At 49.5% G+C, this 22614-nt stretch overlaps 1 protein-coding gene across 9 annotated transcripts in view; it reads right to left on the reverse strand.

Moving 5' to 3' along the window:
• dmtn (dematin actin binding protein) overlaps window positions 1-22614 on the reverse strand; it is a 78534-nt gene that overhangs the window by 50943 nt on the left and 4977 nt on the right. For 3 of the 9 annotated variants that reach the window (XM_078239352.1, XM_078239355.1, XM_078239347.1), the window contains exons 1-2: window positions 12954-13095; window positions 61-143 (exon numbers count right to left, since the gene is read on the reverse strand). The gene's annotated coding sequence lies outside the window, so the exon portion shown is untranslated. Of the gene's footprint in view, window positions 1-55; window positions 144-12949; window positions 13163-22614 lie in introns of those variants that run through there. The other 6 variants (XM_078239354.1, XM_078239346.1, XM_078239356.1 and 3 more) reach the window with 5 other exon arrangements.

Genomic DNA, 22614 nt, shown 5'->3' on the forward strand with positions numbered 1-22614 from the left:
AAAGGTGAGAACGTTTGAATTGTGAATCTTGCCGTACAGGTTAGCGGACACATACTGTACCAGTTAAATGGTGAACGTCACTGCATTCTGAAAGACTTGCTCCTTCTCTGACATGCTGCACAGGCTGTGTGATTCTTTCTGCTCTGTGAATGAAAACAAGGCTTTAACTTCTCTCTGTTTTCCTCCTTAGTCAAGAAAATGATTAGACATGTGAATAATCTACAGATAATGTCATATCAGTACCCATTTCTAGGGTCAGTACTGAGGGAGTGCTGCACTGTCAGAGGGTCAGTACTGAGGGAGTGCTGCACTGTCAGAGAGTCAGTACTGAGGGAGTGCTGCACTGTCAGAGGGTCAGTACTGAGGGAGTGTTGCACTGTCAGAGGGTCAGTACTGAGGGAGTGCCGCACTGTCAGAGGGTCAGTACTGAGGGAGTGCTGCACTGTCAGAGGGTCAGTACTGAGGGAGTGTTGCACTGTCAGAGGGTCAGTACTGAGGGAGTGCCGCACTGTCAGAGGGTCAGTACTGAGGGAGTGCTGCACTGTCCGAGGGTCAGTACTGAGGGAGTGCCGCACTGTCAGAGGGTCAGTACTGAGGGAGTGCTGCACTGTCAGAGGGTCAGTACTGAGGGAGTGCTGCACTGTCAGAGGGTCAGTGCTGAGGGAGTGCCGCACTGTCAGAGGGTCAGTACTGAGAGAATGCTACACTGTCAGAGGGTCAGTGCTGAGAGAGTGCTGCACTGTCAGAGGGTCAGTGCTGAGGGAGCACTGAACTGTCAGAGGGTCAGTACTGAGGGAGCGCTGCACTGTCAGAGGGTCAGTACTGAGGGAGCGCTGCACTGTCAGAGGGTCAGTACTGAGGGAGTGCTGCACTGTCAGAGGGTCAGTACTGAGGGAGTGCTGCACTGTCAGAGGGTCAGTGCTGAGGGGGAGCCGCACTGTCAGAGGGTCAGTAGTGAGGGAGTGCCGCACTGTCAGAGGGTCAGTGCTGAGGGAGCGCTGCACTGTCAGAGGGTCAGTACTGAGGGAGTGCTGCACTGTCAGAGGGTCAGTGCTGAGGGAGTGCCGCACTGTCAGAGGGTCAGTACTGAGAGAATGCTACACTGTCAGAGGGTCAGTGCTGAGAGAGTGCTGCACTGTCAGAGGGTCAGTGCTGAGGGAGCACTGAACTGTCAGAGGGTCAGTACTGAGGGAGCGCTGCACTGTCAGAGGGTCAGTACTGAGGGAGTGCTGCATTGTCCGAGGGTCAGTACTGAGGGAGTGCTGCACTGTCAGAGGGTCAGTACTGAGGGAGTGCTGCACTGTCAGAGGGTCAGTACTGAGGGAGTGCTGCACTGTCAGAGGGTCAGTACTGAGGGAGTGCTGCACTGTCAGAGGGTCAGTACTGAGAGAATGCTACACTGTCAGAGGGTCAGTGCTGAGAGAGTGCGGCACTGTCAGAGGGTCAGTACTGAGGGAGCGCTGCACTGTCAGAGGGTCAGTACTGAGGGAGTGCTGCACTGTCAGAGGGTCAGTACTGAGGGAGTGCTGCACTGTCCGAGGGTCAGTACTGAGGGAGTGCTGCACTATCAGAGGGTCAGTACTGAGGGAGTGCTGCACTGTCAGACATGCTGTCTTTCAGATTAAACATTAAACTGAGGTCCCATCACAGTGGATGTTGAAGATTTCACCTTCCTATCTGAAATTGTCCTGACCAACTCCTCCATCAAACAAAACAGAATATTTTATCAATCAACTCATTTCCCATTTGAGTGACCTTTCTTGTGCAGGTTGGCAGCTCTATTTGTGATACACTAGAGAGAAGTTCAATTAAATAATCATTTCATTGAAAAGTAGTGTGAGGTCACGGTAAGCGCAGCGTAAATACAATTTTAGGAAGTGTAAAGGAGAACATGCCCCTGTCTACATCAACAGGGATGAACTGGAAATGGTCGAGAGCTTCAAGTTTTTAGGTGTCAAGATCACCGATAACCCGTCTTGGTCCCTCCATGCCGACACTATAGTTAAGAAAGCCCACCAACGCCTCTACTTTCTCAGGAGACTAAGGAAATTTGGCATGTCAGCTACGACTCTCACCAACTTTTACAGATGCACCATAGAAAGCTTTCTTTCTGGTTGTATCACAGCTTGGTATGGCTCCTGCTCTGCCCAAGACCGCAAGAAACTACAAAGGGGTGTGAACTTGGCCCAGTCCATCACGCAAACCAACCTCCCATCCATTGACTCCGTCTACACTTCCCGCTGCCTCGGGAAAAGCAGCCAGCATAATTAAGGATGCCCCCCCCCCCACCCCACCCCACCCCCACCCCCCTGGACATTCTCTCTTCCACCTTCTTCCGTCGAGAAAAAGATACAACAGTCTGAGGTCACGCACCAACCGACTCAAGAACAGCTTCTTCCCTGCTGCCTTCAGACTTTTGAATGGACCTACCTCGCACTAAGTTGATCTTTCTCTCCACCCCAGCTGTGACTAACACCCCATTCTGCACCCTCTCCTTTCCTTCTCCACTATGTACTCTATGAACGGTATGCTTTGTCTGTATAGCGCGCAAGAAACAATACTTTTCACTGTATCCCAATAAATGTGACAAGAATAAATCAAACAATACTTTTCACTGTATCCCAGTACATGTGACAAGAATAAATCAAACAATACTTTTCACTCTCTCCCAATACATGTGACAATAATAAATTGAATCAAATTTCTTTTAATTGAGCTGGGAGCTCAGAGCCAGTGAAATGGTGATCAACTCAAACTGACAAATGCAGCACATTCATTCGGACTTGTTGCTGTCCTCTGGGGAATGGTGTTAAATGTAATTGTTGCATTTGTGAAGAGGTGGTGGTGTAGCGGGAATGGCACCAGAACTAGAAACCCAGACCAATGCTCTGAGGACGCGGGTTCAAATCCCACCAGGGCAGCTGGTGGAATTTAAATTCAATATAAAAATCTGGAATGTAAGCTTGTCTCAGTAATAGGAGCTATCATAGAAGATAGGAGGAGGCCATTCGGCCCCTCGAGCCTGCTCCACCATTCATTATGATCATGGCCTGCCCTGCTGCTGCCGTCACCATGGAAACTGCGGACTCCCAGGTCTGCCTCTGCACATGGCTCTCGCTGGCAGGCAGCCGGTCTCCCCGGGGGGTGCAGCGAGCAGGAGCAGTGTCTGCCCGGGATCCTCCGACGCTGCATCCAGCCGGTCTCGGTGGATGAAAGGCTGCAGCAGACAGCGGAAGGAATCAAAACCTGGGGCCTGCAGACGCTTCTCACCTCGTCTCACATGGCCCGGCCTTCCCCCACTCGCTGCAGCCTGCACCGTGGCCGGATGATTTCCAATTCAGCTGCCCGTGAACTCAACAATTCTTAACTTCATCCCTCCCAACATCTAATATAGAAACATCGAAGATAGGGGCAGGAGGAGGCCATTCGGCCCTTCGAGCCTCCTCCGCCATTCATCACGATCATGGCAGATCGTTCAACTCAACAGCCTAATCCTGCTTTCTCCCCATAACCTTTGATCCCATTCGCCCCAAGTGCTATATCCAGCCGCCTCTTGAATACATTCAATGTTTTGGCATCAACTACTTCCTGTGGTAATGAATTCCACAGGCTCACCACTCTTTAGGTGAAGAAATGTCTCCTCATCTCCATCCTAAATGGTCTACCCTGAATCTTCAGACTGTGACCCCTGGTTCTGGACCCCCCCACCATCGGGAACATCCTCCCTGCATCTACCCTGTCTGGTCCTGTTAGAATTTTATAAGTCTCTATGAGATCCTCCCCTCATTTGTCTGAACTCCAGCGAAAACAATCCTAACCTAGTCAATCTCTCCTCATACATCAGTCCCGCCATCCTCGGAATCAGCCTGGAAAACCTTCGCTGCACTCCCTCGAGAGCAAGAACATCCTTCCTCAGAAAAGGAGACCAAAACTGCACACAATATTCCAGGTGTGGCCTCACCAAGGCCCTGTATAATTGCAACAACACATCCCTGCTCCTGTACTCGAAACCTCTCGCAATGAAGGCCAACATACCATTTGCCTTCTTTACCCCTTGTTGCACCTGCATGCTTACCTTCAGCGACTGGTACACAAGGACACCCAGGTCCCGCTGCACACTCCCCTCTCCCAATTTACAGCCATTCAGGTAGTAATCTGCCTTCTTATTTTTGCTTCCAAAGTGAATAACCTCGCATTTATCCAAATTATACTGCATCTGCCATTGATTAGCTCACTCACCCAACCTGTCCAGATCATTCTGAAGAATCTCTGCATCCTCGTTACAGTTCACCCTCCCACCCAACTTGGTGTAATCTGTATTTGAGATGTTACATTTTGTTCCCTCATCCAAATCATTAATGTATATTGTGAATAGCTGGAGTCCCAGCACCGATCCCTGTGGCACCCCACTAGTTACTACCTGCCAACTTGAAAAGCACCCATTAATTCCTACTCTTTGTTTCCTCTCTGCCAACCAGTTTTCTATCCATCTCAATACACTCCCCCCAATCCCATGCACTTTAATCTTGCACGGTAATCTCTTATGCGGGACTTTGTCAAACGCTTACTGAAAGTCCAAATATACCACATCGACTGGCTCCCCCTTGTCAACCCTACTAGTTACATCTTCAAAGAATTCCAGCAGATTTGCAAAGCATGATTTCCCCTTCATAAATCCATGCTGACTCTGTCTGATCCTGCCACTGCTTTCTAAGTGTCCCGCTATAAAGTCCTTGATAATGGTTTCGAGAATTTTCCCCACTACCAATGTGAGGCTTACTGGCCTATAATTCCCTATATTCTCTCTATCTCCCTTTTTGAATATTGCACTGACATTCACTACCCTCCAATTGCAGGGACTAACTAACACTGATTGCTCGAAAACACAATCTTCAGGGAAGGAAGCCTGACCTAAGGTGACTGCAGGCCCACAGTAATGTGGTTGATTCTTAAATGGCCTATCAACCACTCAGTTCAAGGGAAATTAGGGGTGAGCCACCATTGCTGGGGTTTTTTTTTATTCATTCGTGGGACATGGGTGTCACTTTATTGGGGTGGCACAGTGGTTGGCACTGCTGCCTCACAGTGCCAGGGACCTGGGTTCGATTCCCGGCTTGGGTCACTGTCTGTGCGGAGTCTGCACATTCTCCCCGTGTCTGCGTGGGTTTCCTCCGGGTGCTCCAGTTTCCTCCCACAGTCCGAAAGATGTGCTGGTTAGGTGCTAAATTCTCCCTCAGTGTAACCCGAACAGGTGCCAGAGTGTGGCGCCTGGGGGATTTTCACAGTAACTTCATTGCAGTGTTAATGTAAGCCTATTTGTGACACTAATAAATAAACTTAAAACATTGCCCATTCCTAGTTGCCCTTGAGAAGGTGACAGTGAGCTGCCATCTTGAATCACTGCAGTCCACGTGCTATGGGTTGGCCCACAATGCCGTTAGGGAGGGAATTCCAGGATTTTGACCCAGCGACAGTGAAGGAACGGCCGATATATTTCCAAGACAGGATGGTGAGTGGCTTGGGGGGGAACTTGCAGGTGGGGGTGTTCCCCATGTATCTGCTGCCCTTGTCCTTCTAGATAGAAGTGGTCGTGGGTTTGGAAGGTGCTGTCTAAGGATGAGTTGCTGCAGTGCATCTTGTAGATGGTCTACACTGCTGCCACTGTGCATCAGTGGTGGAGGGAGTGAGTGTTTGTGGATGGGGTGCCAATCAAGCGGGGCTGCTTTGTCCTGGATGGTGTCGAGCTTCTTGAGTGTTGTTGGAGCTGCACCCATCCAGGCAAGTGGGGAGTATTCCATCACACTCCTGACTTGTGCTTTGTAGATGGTGGACAGGCTTTGGGAAGTCAGGAGGTGAATTACTCGCCACAATATTCCTAGCCCCTGACCTGCTCTTGTAACCACTGTGTTTACGTGGTGAGTCCAGTTGAGTTTCTGGTCAATGGTAACCCCAAGGTTGTTGACAGTGGGGGATTCAGTGATGGCAACACCATTGAATGTCAAGGGGCGGTGGTTAGAGTGTCTCTTATTGGTGATGGGCATTGCCTGGCATTTGTGTGATGTGAATGTTACTGCCACTTGTCAGCCCGAGCCTGGATATTGTCCAGATCTTGTTGCGTTTGAACATGGACTGCTTCAATGTCTGAGGAGTCGCGAATGGTGCTGAACATTGTGCAATCATCAGCGAACATCCCCGCTTCTGACCATATGACGGAGGGAAGGACATTGGTGAAGCAGCTGAAGATTGTTGGGCCTAGGACACTACCCTGAGGGACTCCTGCAGAGATGTTCTGGAGCTGCGATGACTGACTCTCCACAACCACAACCATCTTCCTATGTACCAGGTATGACTCCAACCAGCGGAGAGTTTGCCCCTGATACCCATTGATTCCAGCATTGCTAGGGCTCCTTGATGCCACACTTAGTCGAATATGGCCTTGATGTCAAGGGCTGTCACTCTCACCTCACCTCTGGAATTCAGCTGTTTTGTCCATGTTTGAACCAAGGTTGTAATGAATTCAGGAGCTGAGTGACCCTGGCGGAACCCAAACTGGGCGTCACTGAGCAGGTTATTGCTGAGCAGGTGCTGCTTGATAGAACTGTCAATGACCCCTTCCATCACTTTACTGATGATCGAGAGTAGACTGGGCGGTATTTGGCCAGGTTGGATTTGCCCTGCTTTTTGTGTACAGGGCATACCTGGGAATTTTCCACATTGTTGGGTAGATACCAGTGTTGTGGCTGTTCGGGAAGAGCTTGGCGAAGGGAGCGGCAAGTTCTGGAGCACAAGTCTTCAGTACTATTGCCAGAATGTTATCAGGGCCCATCCCCTTTGCAATATCTTGCCAGCGACAATCATGTCTCATGAAAGAATGAATTTGAAAAAATAAAAGTTATCAAACTGATGAACCTAGAACTTCAAAAGGTTCATTTTGGTAGGAAGAACATGGCAATATAAAATGAGGGTGCAACTCTAAAGGGTGCACAGGAGCAGAAGGACCTGGGTGTATATATGCAGGACAGGTGGAGAGAGCAGTTAATAATGCACATAGTATTCTGGGGTTTATTCACAGGGGCATAGAGTACAAGAGCAAGGAGGTTATACTGAACTTATACAAGACACCAGTTAGACATCAGGCGGAGTATTGCATACAGTTCTAGGTGCCACACCATCGGAAGGATGTGAACACATTGGAGAGGGTCATAGAGTCATACAGCACAGAATAGGCCCCTTGGGCCCATCAAGTCTACACCAACAGTAACTACCACTGGAGACACGCTAAAATGCAGAAGGGGTTTACAAGAATAGTTCTTGGAACAAGAATAGGAGGAAACCGGAGCACCCGAAGGAAATCCACGCAGACACGGGGAGAATGTGCAAACTCCGCACAGACAGTGACCCGAGGCTGGAATTGAACCCGGGACCCTGGCACTGTGAGGCAGCAGTGCTAACCCACTGTGCCACCGTGCCGCACTTACACTTACATTGGTTCCCTTGTTTGGTACCTGTGGATTCCAGTTTGAACTTAAATGGAGTTAGCACGTGACAGGGAGAGCGTTGAGAGCTTTCCCATGATGGCTCAGCACAGTGGGTTCCCTGTCTTGGCTGTGTGGCGCTAAACAAAAGATGGTCACTTCCCAGTTTGTGAGGAGTGAAGGTGGGAGACAAACTCCAAGGTTGACTGACTTTGGACATCCATAGAGGCTGGCTGGAGATTGACAAAGGATAGTTCCTAAGGTGTGGATTTCCCTGGCCTGAAGCTGGTCTCTGTTTGAGCTGGGTGAGGACTGGGGGTGGAGACCAATTCAGATTTTTAAAAAATTCATTCGTGGGACATGGGCGTCGCTGGCTGGGCCAGCATTTATTGCCCATCCCGAGTTGCCTGAGGGCAGTTGAGAAGCAACCACATTGCTGTGGCTCTGGAGTCACATGTAGGCCAGACCGGGTAAGGACAGCAGATTTCCTTCCCTAAAGGACATTGGCGAACCAGATGGGCTTTTCCGACAATGGTTTCATGGTCATCAGTAGATTCTTAATTCCAAATATCTTTTATTGAATTCAAATTCCACCATCTGCCATTGCCTCCCACGATCCCAAAGATCGTGGGAGGCAATGCCTAGTGGTATTATTGCGAGGCTATTAATCCAGAATCTTAGCTGATGCTCTGGGGACCCGGGATTCGAACTTGCACATCTTTGGATTGTGGGAGGAAACCAGAGCACCCGGAGGAAACCCACGCAGACACGGGGAGAATATGCAAACTACCGCACAGGCAGTGACCCAAGCCGGGATTCGAACCCAGAACCACTGTGCCACCGATTAGGATCTGAATAAAGGGACGATCTTTTGGAACTGAGATGAGGAGGAATTTCTTCAGCCAGAGGGTTTGGTGAATCTGTGGAATTCATTGCCACGGAGGGCTGTGGAGGCCGGGCCACTGAGTGTCGTTAAGACAGAGATAGATAGGTTCTTGATTGGTCAGGGAACCAAAGGTTACAGGGAAAAGGCAGGAGAATGGGGTTGCGAAACATATCAGCCACGATTGAATGGCGGAGCAGACTCGATGGGCCGAATGGCCTAATTCTGTATCTTATGGTCTCTTCTTCACAATCTTCAGCATTAGATCCAGGTTGACATTGATGAAATGAGGGCCTATTTGGCTCCCCTGTGGCGGGCTTTGACACATATCTCTCCCTCATGACAGCCAAGAGCCTTGCTGAAGAGGCTAAATGAGTCATGCACTTAATCTGACCTCCCCCCACACCTCCCCAAACCCCCTTCCATTCTCCCATTTCCATATCAATTCTGGGCTGACCCTGTCTCAGTCAGGTTCCCACCCCAGTGAGGGTAGGTGGGAGAGAGATGGAGGGGTGCAGATCCAGCTCCTCTTTCTGCCACCATGCATTCAATCCGGGCCCTCGTTTTACACTTAGCAAGATCAGAGTGAATAAATGGTGCACAGACGAAGCTAGAGAGGGGGAAACAACAGGGACATGAGGATTAAGGAGATTAGTATTCAAGGAGAAAGTCATATATCGCCGTGGCCAATATACAGAGAGCAGCAGGAATAACTCACGGCGGGGTACCTTTACATAACAAGCGCAATCTTGCCTGAAAGTGCATCAACATTCTGGAGAACTGCTTTTTGCAATGATGCATGCTGTGTAATTCATGGGACAAACAAACAGACCCAACCCGCTCCATTATTGCTTTGTCGACCTTTTAATTATTAACAGGCTTAAGAGAATGGCCGTGACGGGCCCCCAATTGTGCGTTGCGGGCAGGATGCATTGTACTGAGCTGCTGGACTCTGGAACTGGATTGTGTGCGGTCCATTGTCAGTCCCCCTGGCCGGCTGAGAGTGTTTTGCTGACACACGGAGTACATTCTGTCGAGAGGCATTTTCTCATTAACTCTCGAGCTGAACCCATGGAAGCCAATGCCCTTCCACACACACACACACACGCACTGGCAACAGCTCGGGCATGGTGGCGGGGAAATATGTTGGCGCCTTGCCAGTTTTACGGATGCTTGAATGGAAGCCGAAGTATCCAATATAGCAGTCATTGGATGTGCATGATTGGCACTTCAAAGCCTAGGCTTGCCCAAAACAGGCCTTTCACCTAAGCAAATTTGGATCCAAGGCCTGGTTTAGGAGCCCTCCCCAATTTGGACATCTCAGGGCTGGTGCTGGATCTGCTGTGGCCTTTTTTTCAAATCGTTCCTAGGATATGGGCATCACTGGCCAACATCTATTGCCCATCCCTAGTTGCCCTGGAGAGAGGGAGCTGCCTTCGTGGAACGCAACTGAGTGGCTTGTGAGGCCATTTCGGAAGGCAGCTGAGAGTCACTGCTGTGGCTCTGGAGTCACATGTAGGCCAGACCAGGATAAGGACGGCAGACTTCCTTCCCTAAAGGACATTAGTGAGCCAGATGGGTTTCATGGTCTTCAGTAGATTCTGAATTCCAGATATTTTATATTGAGTTCAAATTCCACCATCTGCCGTGGCGGGATTTGAACCCTGGTCCCCAGAACATTAGCGGAGTTTCTGGATTCATAATCTAGCGATAATGCCACTAAGCCATTGCCTCCCATTGTGCTTTTTGCAATAATAAGGGGGATAACAACTGGCAATTGTAACTTCAGATCTTCCAAAGGACTTGACTGTTGAGAGTGAGACCCGAGCAGGAATGGAGGTGGGACAGAGGGAAATGGACCACAAATGCCATACAGAGATAGGTCTCCAGAAAGACAATGGTTTCATTGTCATCGATAGATTTTTAAATCCAGGTTTTTTTCCCTCATTGAATTCAAATTCCACAACTTTTGGCCGTGGCGGGATTTGAACCCGGGGCCCCAGAGCATTAGCTGAGTTTCGGGATCAATGGTCTAGCAATAATACCACGAGGCCACCACCTCCCACTGGAGCCTCCCTGATGGAGCACAACCCTCCAAAGAACATGGAAACAATTACTTACCTCAGAGTGTTGCCAAGACAAGATGTGATCACAAACAACATGCAATCGTGACTTGAACATCTTTTTTTTAAATTTTGCGATCTTGGTTGATGGGTAAATATTGGCCCCCAGGACACTGAGAAAACTCCCCTGCTCCTCTTTACAGAGGAATGTGGAATCTTTTACATCCACCTGAGGGGGCACACAGAGTCTCAGTTTCTGAAAGACAGAAGCTCCTACAGTGCAGCACTCCCTCAGTCCTGACCCTCTGACAGTGCGGCACTCCCTCAGGACTGACCCTCTGACAGTGCAGCACTCCCTCAATACAGACCCTCTGACAGTGCAGCACTCCCTCAGTACTGACCCTCTGACAGTGCAGCACTCCCTCAGTACTGACCCTCTGACAGTGCAGCACTCCCTCAGTACTGACCCTCTGATAGCGCAGTACTCCCACAGTACTGACCCTCTGACAGTGCAGCACTCCCTCAGTGCTGACCCTCTGACAGTGCAGCACTCTTTCAGTACTGACCCTTTGACAGTGCAGCGCTCCCTCACTACTGACCCTCTGACAGTGCAGCACTCCCTCAGCACTGACCCTCTGACAGTGCAGCACTCCCTCAGTACTGACCCTCTGACAGTGCAGCACTCCCTCAGCACTGACCCTCTGACAGTGCAGCACCCCCTGAGTACTGACCCTCTGACAGTGCGGCACTCCCTCAGTACTGACCCTCTAACAGTGCAGCACTCCCTCAGTACTGACCCTCTGACAGTGCAGCACTCCCTCAGTACTGACCCTCTGACAGTGCAGCACTCCCTCAGTGCTGACCCTCTGACAGTGCAGCACTCTTTCAGTACTGACCCTTTGACAGTGCAGCGCTCCCTCACTACTGACCCTCTGACAGTGCAGCACTCCCTCAGCACTGACCCTCTGACAGTGCAGCACTCCCTCAGTACTGACCCTCTGACAGTGCAGCACTCCCTCAGCACTGACCCTCTGACAGTGCAGCACCCCCTGAGTACTGACCCTCTGACAGTGCGGCACTCCCTCAGTACTGACCCTCTGACAGTGCAGCACTCCCTCAATACTGACCCTCTGACAGTGCAGCACTCCCTCAGTACTGACCCTCTGACAGTGCAGCACTCCCTCAGTGCTGACCCTCTGACAGTGCAGCACTCTTTCAGTACTGACCCTTTGACAGTGCAGCGCTCCCTCACTACTGACCCTCTGACAGTGCAGCACTCCCTCAGCACTGACCCTCTGACAGTGCAGCACTCCCTCAGTACTGACCCTCTGACAGTGCAGCACTCCCTCAGCACTGACCCTCTGACAGTGCAGCACCCCCTGAGTACTGACCCTCTGACAGTGCGGCACTCCCTCAGTACTGACCCTCTGACAGTGCAGCACTCCCTCAATACTGACCCTCTCACAGTACAGCACTCCCTCAGTACTGACCCTCTGACACTGCAGCACTCCCTCAGCACTGACCTTCTCACAGTGCGACACTCCCTCAGCACTGACCCTCTGACACTGCAGCACTCCCTCAGTCCTGACCCTCTGACACTGCAGCACTCCCTCAACCCTTCCCATCTCACAGCACAAGCTCCCTCTGTACAGCACTGGGAATGTTGGCTGAGTCTTGTCTCTGGCCTTGAACCCTTATCCGTCTTGGCCAGGGTCGAGCGGGTTACCCACAGAGCCACGGAGAACATCTTGCACCACAGTCAACCCCAAGTCCTCCAATACTGCTCCTCCTATCAGATATACCAGTAATCTGTCGCTGCTATGGCAAATAACCAGTGGCTCCTTTTCCAAAGGTTTAAACTCAAGGGTCGAAGCGTCATCAATCAGATTCACATGCAAGGTGAGACTGGGTGAGGGTGGCAGATTTCCTTTGGCAGATGGTGTCAGGGCCCTGGTTTGGTTTCTAATGGCAGTCATCCGCAGTGCTGGAGATTCAGATTCCAAGGGTAAGATTTCAAGCCTGCAGGACTTGCCGACCTGACTGGCCTGATGACAAGTGGGCATTTTGAAGGGAAAGTAGAATGGCATCCATCTTCTCTGCACGAGGGGCCTGCCCAAGTGAATCATCTTGTCCCTGGAACGGTGCCAACGGCACTCAGGTTCGTATCAGAAGATGTCAAGGACAAGGGAGTTTTTTGTTTGGAAGAGAAAACGGGATCAAAGTCGGCAACTGGGAAACAAAATTGTTCCCCTGGGTTTATGTCAATCCGTGGCCAAGAGAGGGAGACATTTGTCAGGTTCTGGTGACAGGAGAGGGGAGAGTGACCCCATGAAATTGTCTTGCAAAGGGACAACACAGCCATAACGGGCCCAATGGCCTGCTCCTGTGCACTGAGGCCCACACCACGAGGCCTCGGGGTTGTCGAGTCATGATGTGGATACGGCAAAAAGAGAGAGAGAGAGAGGATCTTTCCCTCCGAACAGTTTGAGTCTCAATAAATTAACTAGATGTGAACATCTTATCGGTACTTACAGTTTGTACCAGTTTTGCTTCTGTCGGTTTTTCACAGGCTTTGACCCAGTGGCACAAATGATGGCCTCTTAATTCCACATCTGGAGCTGCAACGGGGCGCACTAACAACCGACGCTGAGGAGATGGCTGTGTCTGTGACGCCAGCCAGTTCACGGAGAAAACAAAACGTATTCTAAGATAATGATTTCTGTTGGTGCCTCTCGTGCGGTGAATCCCCACCCGAACCGAAGGGCCTTATCTGAGAAAAACAAGCCTGCCTCCACCCTGGGCCTGCCCTGCTGCTGCCGTCACCATGGAAACTGCGGTCTCCCAGGTCTGCCTCTGCACATGGCTCTCGCTGGCAGGCAGCCGGTCTCCCCGGGGGGTGCAGCGAGCAGGAGCAGTGTCTGCCCGGGATCCTCCGACGCTGCATCCAGCCGGTCTCGGTGGGTGAAAGGCTGCAGCAGACAGCGGAAGGAATCAAAACCTGGGGCCTGCAGACGCTTCTCACCTCGTCTCACACGGCCCGGCCTTCCTTCACTCGCTGCAGCCTGCACCGTGGCCGGATGATTTCCAATTCAGCTGCCTGTGAACTCAACAATTCTTAACTTCACCCCTCCCAACGTCTAATATAGAAACATCGAAGATAGGAGTAGGAGGAGGCCATTCGGCCCTTCAAGCCTGCTCCGACATTTATCACGATCATGGCTGATCGTCCAACTCAACAGCCTAATCCTGCTTTCTCCCCATAACCTTTGATCCCATTCGCCCCAAGTGCTATATCCAGCCGCATCTTGAATACATTCAATGTTTTGGCATCAACTACTTCCTGTGGTAATGAATTCCACAGGCTCACCACTCTTTGGGTGAAGAAATGTCTCCTCATCTCTGTCCTAAATGGTCTACCCCGAATCCTCAGACTGTGACCCCTGGTTCTGGACTCCCCCCACCATCGGGAACATCCTCCCTGCATCTACCCTGTCCAGTCCTGTTAGAATTTTATAAGTCTCTATGAGATTCCCCCCTCATTTGTCTGAACTCCAGCGAAAACAATCCAAACCTCGTCAATCTCTCCTCATACATCAGTCCCGCCATCCTCGGAATCAGCCTGGAAAACCTTCGCTGCACTCCCTCGAGAGCAAGAACATCCTTCCTCAGAAAAGGAGACCAAAACTGCACACAATATTCGAGGTGTGGCCTCACCAAGGCCGTGTATAATTACAACAACACATCCCTGCTCCTGTACTCGAAACCTCTCGCAATGAAGGCCAACATGCCATTTGCTTTCTTTCCCACCTGCTGCACCTGCATGCTTACCTTCAGCGACTGGTGCACAAGGACACCCAGGTCCCACTGCACATTCCCCTCTCCCAATTTACAGCCATTCAGGTAGTAATCTGCCTCCTTGTTTTTGCTTCCAAAGTGAATAACCTCACATTTATCCAAATTATATTGCATCTGCCATTGATTAGCTCACTCACCCAACCTGTCCAGATCATTCTGAAGGACCTCTGCATCCTCGTTACAGTTCACCCTCCCACCCAACTTGGTATCATCTGCATTTGATATGTTACATTTTGTTCCCTCGTCCAAGTCATTAATATATATTGTGAATAGCTGGGGTCCCAGCACCAATCCCTGTGGCACCCCACTAGTTACTGCCTGCCAATTTGAAAAGCACCCATTAATTCCTACTCTTTGTTTCCTCTCTGCCAACCAGTTTTCGATCCATCTCAATACACTTCCTTCAATCCCATGCACTTTAATCTTGCACGATGCTCTCTTATGCGGGACTTTGTCAAATGCTTTCTGAAAGTCCAAATATACCACATCGACTGGCTCCCCTTTGTGCGTAATGCAAGTGTTCTGTCAGTAAAAGAATCATTGAATCATCAAATGTAGGGGAGGTGATAGCCTAGTGGTATTATCGCTAGACTATTAATCCAGAGACTCAGCTGGGGACCCAGGTTTGAATCCCACCACGGCAGATGGTGGAATTTGAATTCAATAAAAAATATCTGGGATTAAGAATCAACTGATGACCGTGAAACTGTTGTCAATTGTCAGAAAAACCCATCTGGTTCACTAATGTCGTTTGGGGAAGCAAATTTGCCGTCCTTACCCGGTCTGGCCTACATGTCACTCCAGAGCCACAGCAATGTGGTTGACTCTCTACTGCCCTCCAAGGGTGACTTGGGATGGGCAATAAATGCTGGCCCAGCCAGCGACGCCCATGTCCCACGAATGAATAAAAAAAATCCCTACAGCTCTGAAGAGGCCAGAATATCTTACACATATCCTCTCCCCCCACTCTATCTCTGTAACTCTACACATTTCCCATAGCCAGTCCATTTAACCTCGATATCTTTGATTTGATTTACTATTGTCACATGTATAGTATTGTTTCTTGCGCGCTATACAGACAAAGCATACCATTCACAGAGAAGGAAAGGAGGGGATGCAGAATATAGTGTTAGAACAAACAAAACAAAGAACAAAGAACAATACAGCACAGAAACAGGACCTTCGGCCCTCCAAGCCCGCGCCGCTCCCTGGTCCAAACTAGACCATTCTTTTGTATCCCTCCATTCCCACTCCGTTCATGTGGCTATCTAGATAAGTCTTAAACGTTCCCAGTGTGTCTGCCCCCACCACCTTGCCCGGCAGTGCATTCCAGGCCCCCACCACCCTCTGTGTAAAATATGTCCTTCTGATATCCGTGTTAAACCTCCCCCGCCCTCACCTTGAACCTATGACCCCTCGTGAACGTCACCACCGATCTGGGAAAAAGCTTCCCACCGTTCACCCTATCTATGCCTTTTGTAATTTTATACACCTCTATTAGGTCACCCCTCATCCTCCGTCTTTCCAGTGAGAACAACCCCAGTTTACCCAATCTCTCCTCATAACTAAGCCCTTCCATACCAGGCAACATCCTGGTAAACCTCCTCTGCACTCTCTCTAAAGCCTCCACGTCCTTCCGGTAGTGTGGCGACCAGAACTGGGCGCAGTATTCCAAACGCGGCTGAACCAACGTTCTATACAACTGCAACATCAGACCCCAACTTTTATACTCTATGCCCCGTCCTATAAAGGCAAGCATGCCATATGGCTTATACACTACCTTCTCCACCTGTGACGTCACCTTCAAGGATCTGTGGACTTGCACACCCAGATCCCTCTGCATATCTACACCCTTTATGGTTCTGCCATTTATCGTATAGCTCCCCCGTACGTTAGTTCTACCAAAATGCATCACTTCGCATTTATCAGGATTGAACTCCATCTGCCATTTCTTTGCCCAAATTTCCAGCCTATCTATATCCTTCTGTAGCCTCTGACAATGTTCCTCACTATCTGCAAGTCCAGCCATTTTCGTGTCGTCCGCAAACTTACTGATCACCCCAGAAGTCATGGCTAGGGTGTAGAGACACCCTTGGAACATTAAGGGGCAGTTGAGCATGGCCAATCCACCTAACCTGCACATCTTTGGAGTGTGGGAGGAAACCGGAGGAAACCCACGCGGACATGGGGAGAGAGTGCAAACTCCACCCAGACAGTCACCCGAGGCTGAAATCGAACCCGGGTCCCTGCCGCTGTGCTAATCAACTTGCATTAATTATAGCGCCCTTAATATAGTAAAATGGCCCCCAAAGCGCTTCACAGGTGCATTATCCAACAAGGTTTGACACATGAGGAAATAGTAGGGGCTAATTGGATAGCTCTTTCAAAGGGCCAGCACTGCCGCAATGGGCCAAGTGGCCTCCCATGATTCCATGATTGGAGATTTCTGTCTGCGTGCATGCAGGACTTGCGCCAAGTCCTCCTCACTGACCCACCTTGTCTCGCTTTTTGGCAACCCCGCTCGATTTCAGAAGTTTCACCCTCATTTTCAAATGCCTCACCCCCTCCCTGGCTCAGCAATTTCCACCAGTCCCTCAACCTTCTGAGATCTCCGCTCTCCCCTAATCCTGGCCTCATAATCGAATTCAACAGCTGTGCAGTTGGCGGCTGTGCCTTCAGCTGCTAAGACCCTGGGCTCCACAGAGTTCCCTCCCTCAACCTTTCCATCTCTCTCTCTCTACCCCTTTAAGATGCTCCTTAAAACATACCTATTTGGCCATCTTCCCGAACATCACTGTACGTGGCTTCATGACTAATTTTGCTTTGTAAGGTCTTGGGATCTTTTATTCGGTGCTATATAGGCATACAGTTGTCTGTTCAGTCAAAGGGAGGGCTGTGGATAATGCCTGTTTTTTTTATTCATTCATGGGACATGGGCATCGCTGGCTGGTCAGCATTTATTGCCCATTGTTAGTTACCCTTGTTCAGAGGGCAGTTGAGAGTCAACCACATTGCTGTGGCTCTGGAGTCGCATGTAGGCCAGATCAGGTAAGGACGGCAGATTTCCTTCCCTAAAGGACATTCGTCCTTTTCTGACAATCGACAATGGTTTCATGGTCATCAGGTAGATTCTCAATTCCAGATTTTATCTTTCAATTATTGAATTCAAATTCCACCATCTGCTGTGGCGGGATTCGAACCCGTGTCCCCAGAACATTAACTGAGTTTCTGGAAGAATAGTTTAGTGATAATACCACAAGGCCGTCGCCTCCCTTGGGTCTGTGCATTTCACATGGCCTCCTGCCAGAGCCCCAAGAGTTATCGACTTTGGTTAATTTGGACAGTCAGATGTTGGGAGAAATTAGCCCTTTTGATAATTCAAAGTGGTATCTTAAAAACTGCAAGAGCTTTTTCCCCAGGGAGGAAGAGCCAATTACTAGGGGGCATAGGTTTAAGGTGCGAGGGGCAAGGTTTAAAGATGTATGAGGCAGGTTTTTTTTACCCAGAGGGTGGTGGGTGCCTGGAACTCGCTGCCGGGGGAGGGAGTGGAAGCAGATACGATAGTGACTTTTAAGGGGCATCTGGACAAATACATGAATAGGATGGGAATAGAGGGATATGGAGAGTAGGGTCTGCCACGAAACATCTTTGGATCTATTTTCTCCCACTCCTCTGTCTCTGTCTCACCGTATCGACATAACCTTCTATTCCTTTCCCACTCGTGTACTTATCTAGATTCCCCTGAAACCATTTGTCTCAACCACGCCCTGTGGCAGCGAGTTGCATATTCCAACGAACCACTCTTTGGGTTTGTGAAGGACAACTCTTCGGTAAATGGACCTCCCTTAGACCCCAGGCTTTACATTAAAACAAACTCCGAAGATAGTGCTTCAGGGAGACTTGGAAAAGGGATGAAATGAGAAAGAACAAAGGACAAAGAAAATTACAGCACAGGAGCCGGCCCTTCGGCCCTCCAAGCCTGCACCAACCATGCTGCCCGTCTGAATTAAAACCCCCTCCTCTTCCAGGGACCATATCCCTCTATTCCCGTCCTTTCCATGTATTTGTCCAGACGCCCCTTAAAAGTCACTATCGTATCTGCTTCCACTACCTTCCCCGGCAGCGAGTTCCAGGCACCCACCACCCTCTGTGTGAATAAACTTGCCTCCTTTAAACCTTGCCCCTCGCACCTTAAACCTATGCCCCGGAGTAATTGACTCTTCAACCCTGGGAAAAAGTTTCTGACTATCCACTCTGTCCATGCCCCTCATAGTCTTGTAGACTTCTATGAGACACAAGCCCAGAGCTCTCAAATCTATGTAACTTGGCAGAAGTTGAACGCAGAAGGGTTTTAACTAATGTCTCCCAACAGAGGGTGGAAAAATTAACCTGGAATGAAGGGCAACCTTTCGTGATTTGTTGAAAAGCGGGAGTTGAGGAATCAAATGTCTCTTTTGGTAACAGGTAAGTAATGCTCCCAGGTCACTGGCAGCATTCTGGGACAATGATGGAACATTTCTCCTCCCCATCCCAGCTCCCTATGAGAGCCCGACATTCATGAGGGCAGCAGGGTGGTTCGCACTACTGCCTCACAGTCCAGGGACCTGGGTTTGATTCCCGGCTTGGGTTACTGTCTGTGTGGAGTTTGCACGTTCTCCCCGTGTCTGCGTGGGTTTCCTCCGGGTGCTCCGGTTTCCTCCCACAGTCCGAAAGATGTGCTAGTTAAGTGTATTGACCATGCTAAATTCTCCCTCAGTGTACCCAAACAGGCGCCGGAGTGTGGCTAGGGGATTTTCACAGTAACCTCATTGCAGTGTTAATGTAAGCCTACTTGTGACACTAATAAATAAACTTTAAAAACTATCCCTTTCTTCTATCTATACCACATCCCCCTCATACTGTCCCCCTCCCCAGTACCTTCTCTGTACACAGAGTCTCCGATTGTATACACACAGCCTCTTGCTGTATATACACATTCTCTTGTTGCATCTACATATGACCTTTGCTATGCAGTTACTTGGCAGAATCACAGAATGTTTAGAGCATAAAACAAGGCCATTCGGCCCATCGTGTCTGCACCAGCTCACCAACTGAGCTATTCGGAATGCCATCCTCCCTCTCCCCCTTGAAAGTTCAAGTCTAATTATTAGCCTCACAAGTCGGCTTACATTAACACTGCAATGAAGTTACTGTGAAAATCCCCTAGTCGCCACACTCCGGCGCCTGTTCGGGTTACACTGAGGGAGAATTTAGCACGGCCAATGCACTTAACCAGCACATCTTTGGACTGTGGGAGGAAACCGGAGCACCCGGAGGAAACCCACGCAGACACGGGGAGAACGTGCAGACTCTGCACAGACAGTGACAGTGGTTAGCACTGCTGCCTCACAGCGCCAGGGACCCGGATTCGATTCCAGCCTCAGGTCACTGTCTGTGTGGCGTCTGCACGTTCTCCCCATGTCTGCGTGGGTTTCCTCCGGGTGCTCCGGTTTCCTCCCACAGTCCAAAAGACGTGCTGGTTAGGTGCTAAATTCTTCCTCAGTGTGTCTGAACAAGCGCCGGAGTGTGGCGACTAGGGCATTTTCACAGTAACTTCATTGCAGTGTTAATGTGAGCCGACTTGTGACACTAATAATGAAACTTTAAACCAAACTCCAAAATCAATCTAACTAACAAAACAATGGTGAATTTATTCAATTCTTGACATTATAGACCATTCTATTTTCAGATGTAGGTTATCTTTATCGATTAGTTGAGAAGCACAATGAGGTAAGTTGCTGGATTTGATTCTCAGGGCAAGATTAGAATCAATATTGCAGCATTAAACCTTGACCTCAAGCTGAGGTCAAGTCCTCAAATTTCGGTGTAAAAGGCTTCGGAATTCTTGGCTTACCTCGTTTATACAACCCGGTGTCGTAACAATGTGAAAATGAAAGCATTTATATCGTCGATTCGGACGATGAGCAAGTATGAACAGAGGCTCCCTCGCTGAGTTTACACCGTAACATCCAGCTTTCGTAGAATCCCTACAGCGCAGAAGGAGGCCATTCGGCCCATCGAGTCTGCACCAACCACAAGCCCACCCAGGCCCTATCCCCATAACCCCACATATTTACCCTGCTAATTCCCATGACAATGAGGGAGAATTTAGCATGGCCAATCCACCTAACCCAACATTTATTGCCCATCCCTAATTCCCCCTTGGGAAGGTGGTGGGTGAGGCGCCTTCTTGAACCTGCTGCAGTCCCTGTGGGGTAGGTATACCCACAGTGCTGCTAGGGAGGGATCTCCAGTATTCTGACCCAGCGACAGTGAAGGAATGGCCGATATATTTCCAAGTCAGGATGGTGAGTGGCTCGGACGGGAACCTCCAAGTGGTGGTGCTGCCAGATCAGTGGTGATGCTCTTTTCTCTGAGATTTTTGCACGTTTAGTTTTACATAGATTAATCTATCTTTTTTGGTTGTGGAATAACCCACTAAATCCTGGACTCGGATTGCGATGCCAAACCTCCAGCATTGGATGGATCGAGCATTTTAAACACCGAGAGCTGTTTGGAAAAAGTGTCCAAAAGGCAAACTTGCATTTATATAGCGCCTTACAGATGTCCCAAAGTACTTTACAGCCAAAGACGTGTAGTCGCTGTTGTAATTAGGTAACATGGCACTCAGTATGCACACAGCAAGATCCCACAAACCAGCAGTATGATCACGACCAGTTTGTGTGAGGCTAACTGAGAACAAAGAACAAAGAACAGTACAGCACAGGAACAGGCCCTTCAGCCCTCCAAGCCTGTGCCGACCATGCTTACTTATCTAAACGAACTGCTTATATCCCTCTATTTCCCATTTGTTCATGTGTCTATCCAGATAAGTCTTAAATGTCACTAATGTAACTGCCTCAACCACCTCACTTGGCAGTGCATTCCAGGCCCCCACCACCCTCTGTGTAAAAAACCTTCCCCCGCACATCTCCACTGAACCTTTCCCCCCTTACCTTGAACTTGTGCCCCCTTGTAATTGTCATTTCTGCCCTGGGAAAAAGCTTCCAACTGTCCACCCAATCTATACCCCTCATAATTTTATAAACTTCTATCAGGTCGCCCCCTCAGCCTCCGTCTTTCCCGGGAGAACAATCCCAGTTTATTCAATCTCTCCTCATAGCTAATACCCTCCATACCAGGCAACATCCTGGTAAACCTTTTCTGTACTCCCTCCAAAGCCCCAACATCCTTCTGGTAGTGTGACGACCAGAATTGGACACAATATTCCAAATGTGGCCTAACCAATGTTTTATACAACTGTAATATAATTTGCCAACTTTTGTACTGTGAGGGATAACTATTGGGCAGGACACTGGGGTGACCTCTGCTGCTCACCTTCAGAACAGTGTCAACGGTTCATTTTCCCTCGGGGGCAGAAAGGGCCTCTGTTTAATATCTCATCTGAGAGACAGCTCCTCCAACAGTCCAGCACTCCCTCAGTGCTGCACTGGGAGTGTCAGCCTGGATTTTGTGCTCAGATCCTGGAGCGAGTCTTGAGCTGGCAACTTCCTGACTGTGAGCTGAGAATGCGATTCACTGATCCACTTAAAATAGACAAAATATCAACAACTCTAAACCTCAGGTGTTGCTGCTCAGTGGATAGAATTCGGAGGCAAAATGATGTTGTGGTTTAAGATAGAATTTAGGAGAAGGCCATTTGGCCCTTCGAACCTGCTCCACCATTCATTATGATCATGGCTGATCATCCAATTCGATATCCTGATCCCCCCTTCCCCCCATATCCTTCGATCCCTTTAGAAACATAGAAACCCTACAGTGCAGAAGGAGGCCATTCGGCCCATCGAGTCCGCACCGACCACAATCCCACCCAGGCCCCACCCCCACATATTTTTACCCGCTAATCCCTCTAACCTACGCATCCCAGGACTCTAAGGGACAATTTTTTTTAACCTGGCCAATCAACCTAACCCGCACATTTTTGGACTGTGGGAGGAAACCGGAGCACCCGGAGGAAACCCACGCAGACACGAGGAGAATTTAGCCCCAAGAGCTATATCTAATTTCTTCTCGAAATCAGACAATGTTTTGGCCTCAACTATTTTCTGTGGGAGTGAATTCCACACATTCACCACCCTCTGGGTGAAGAAATTTCTCCTCACCTCAGTCCTAAAAGGTTTACCCCTTATCCTCAAACTATGACCCCCTGGTTCTGGACTCCCCCACCATCGGGAACATTCTTTCTGAATCTACCCTGTCTAACCCTGCTAGAATTTTATAAGTCTCTATGAGATCCCCTCTCACTCTTCTAAACTCCGGTGAATATAATCCTAACCGA

Source organism: Mustelus asterias, chromosome 22 (genome assembly GCF_964213995.1).
Source record: "Mustelus asterias chromosome 22, sMusAst1.hap1.1, whole genome shotgun sequence".
Lineage (NCBI taxonomy): Eukaryota > Metazoa > Chordata > Chondrichthyes > Carcharhiniformes > Triakidae > Mustelus > Mustelus asterias.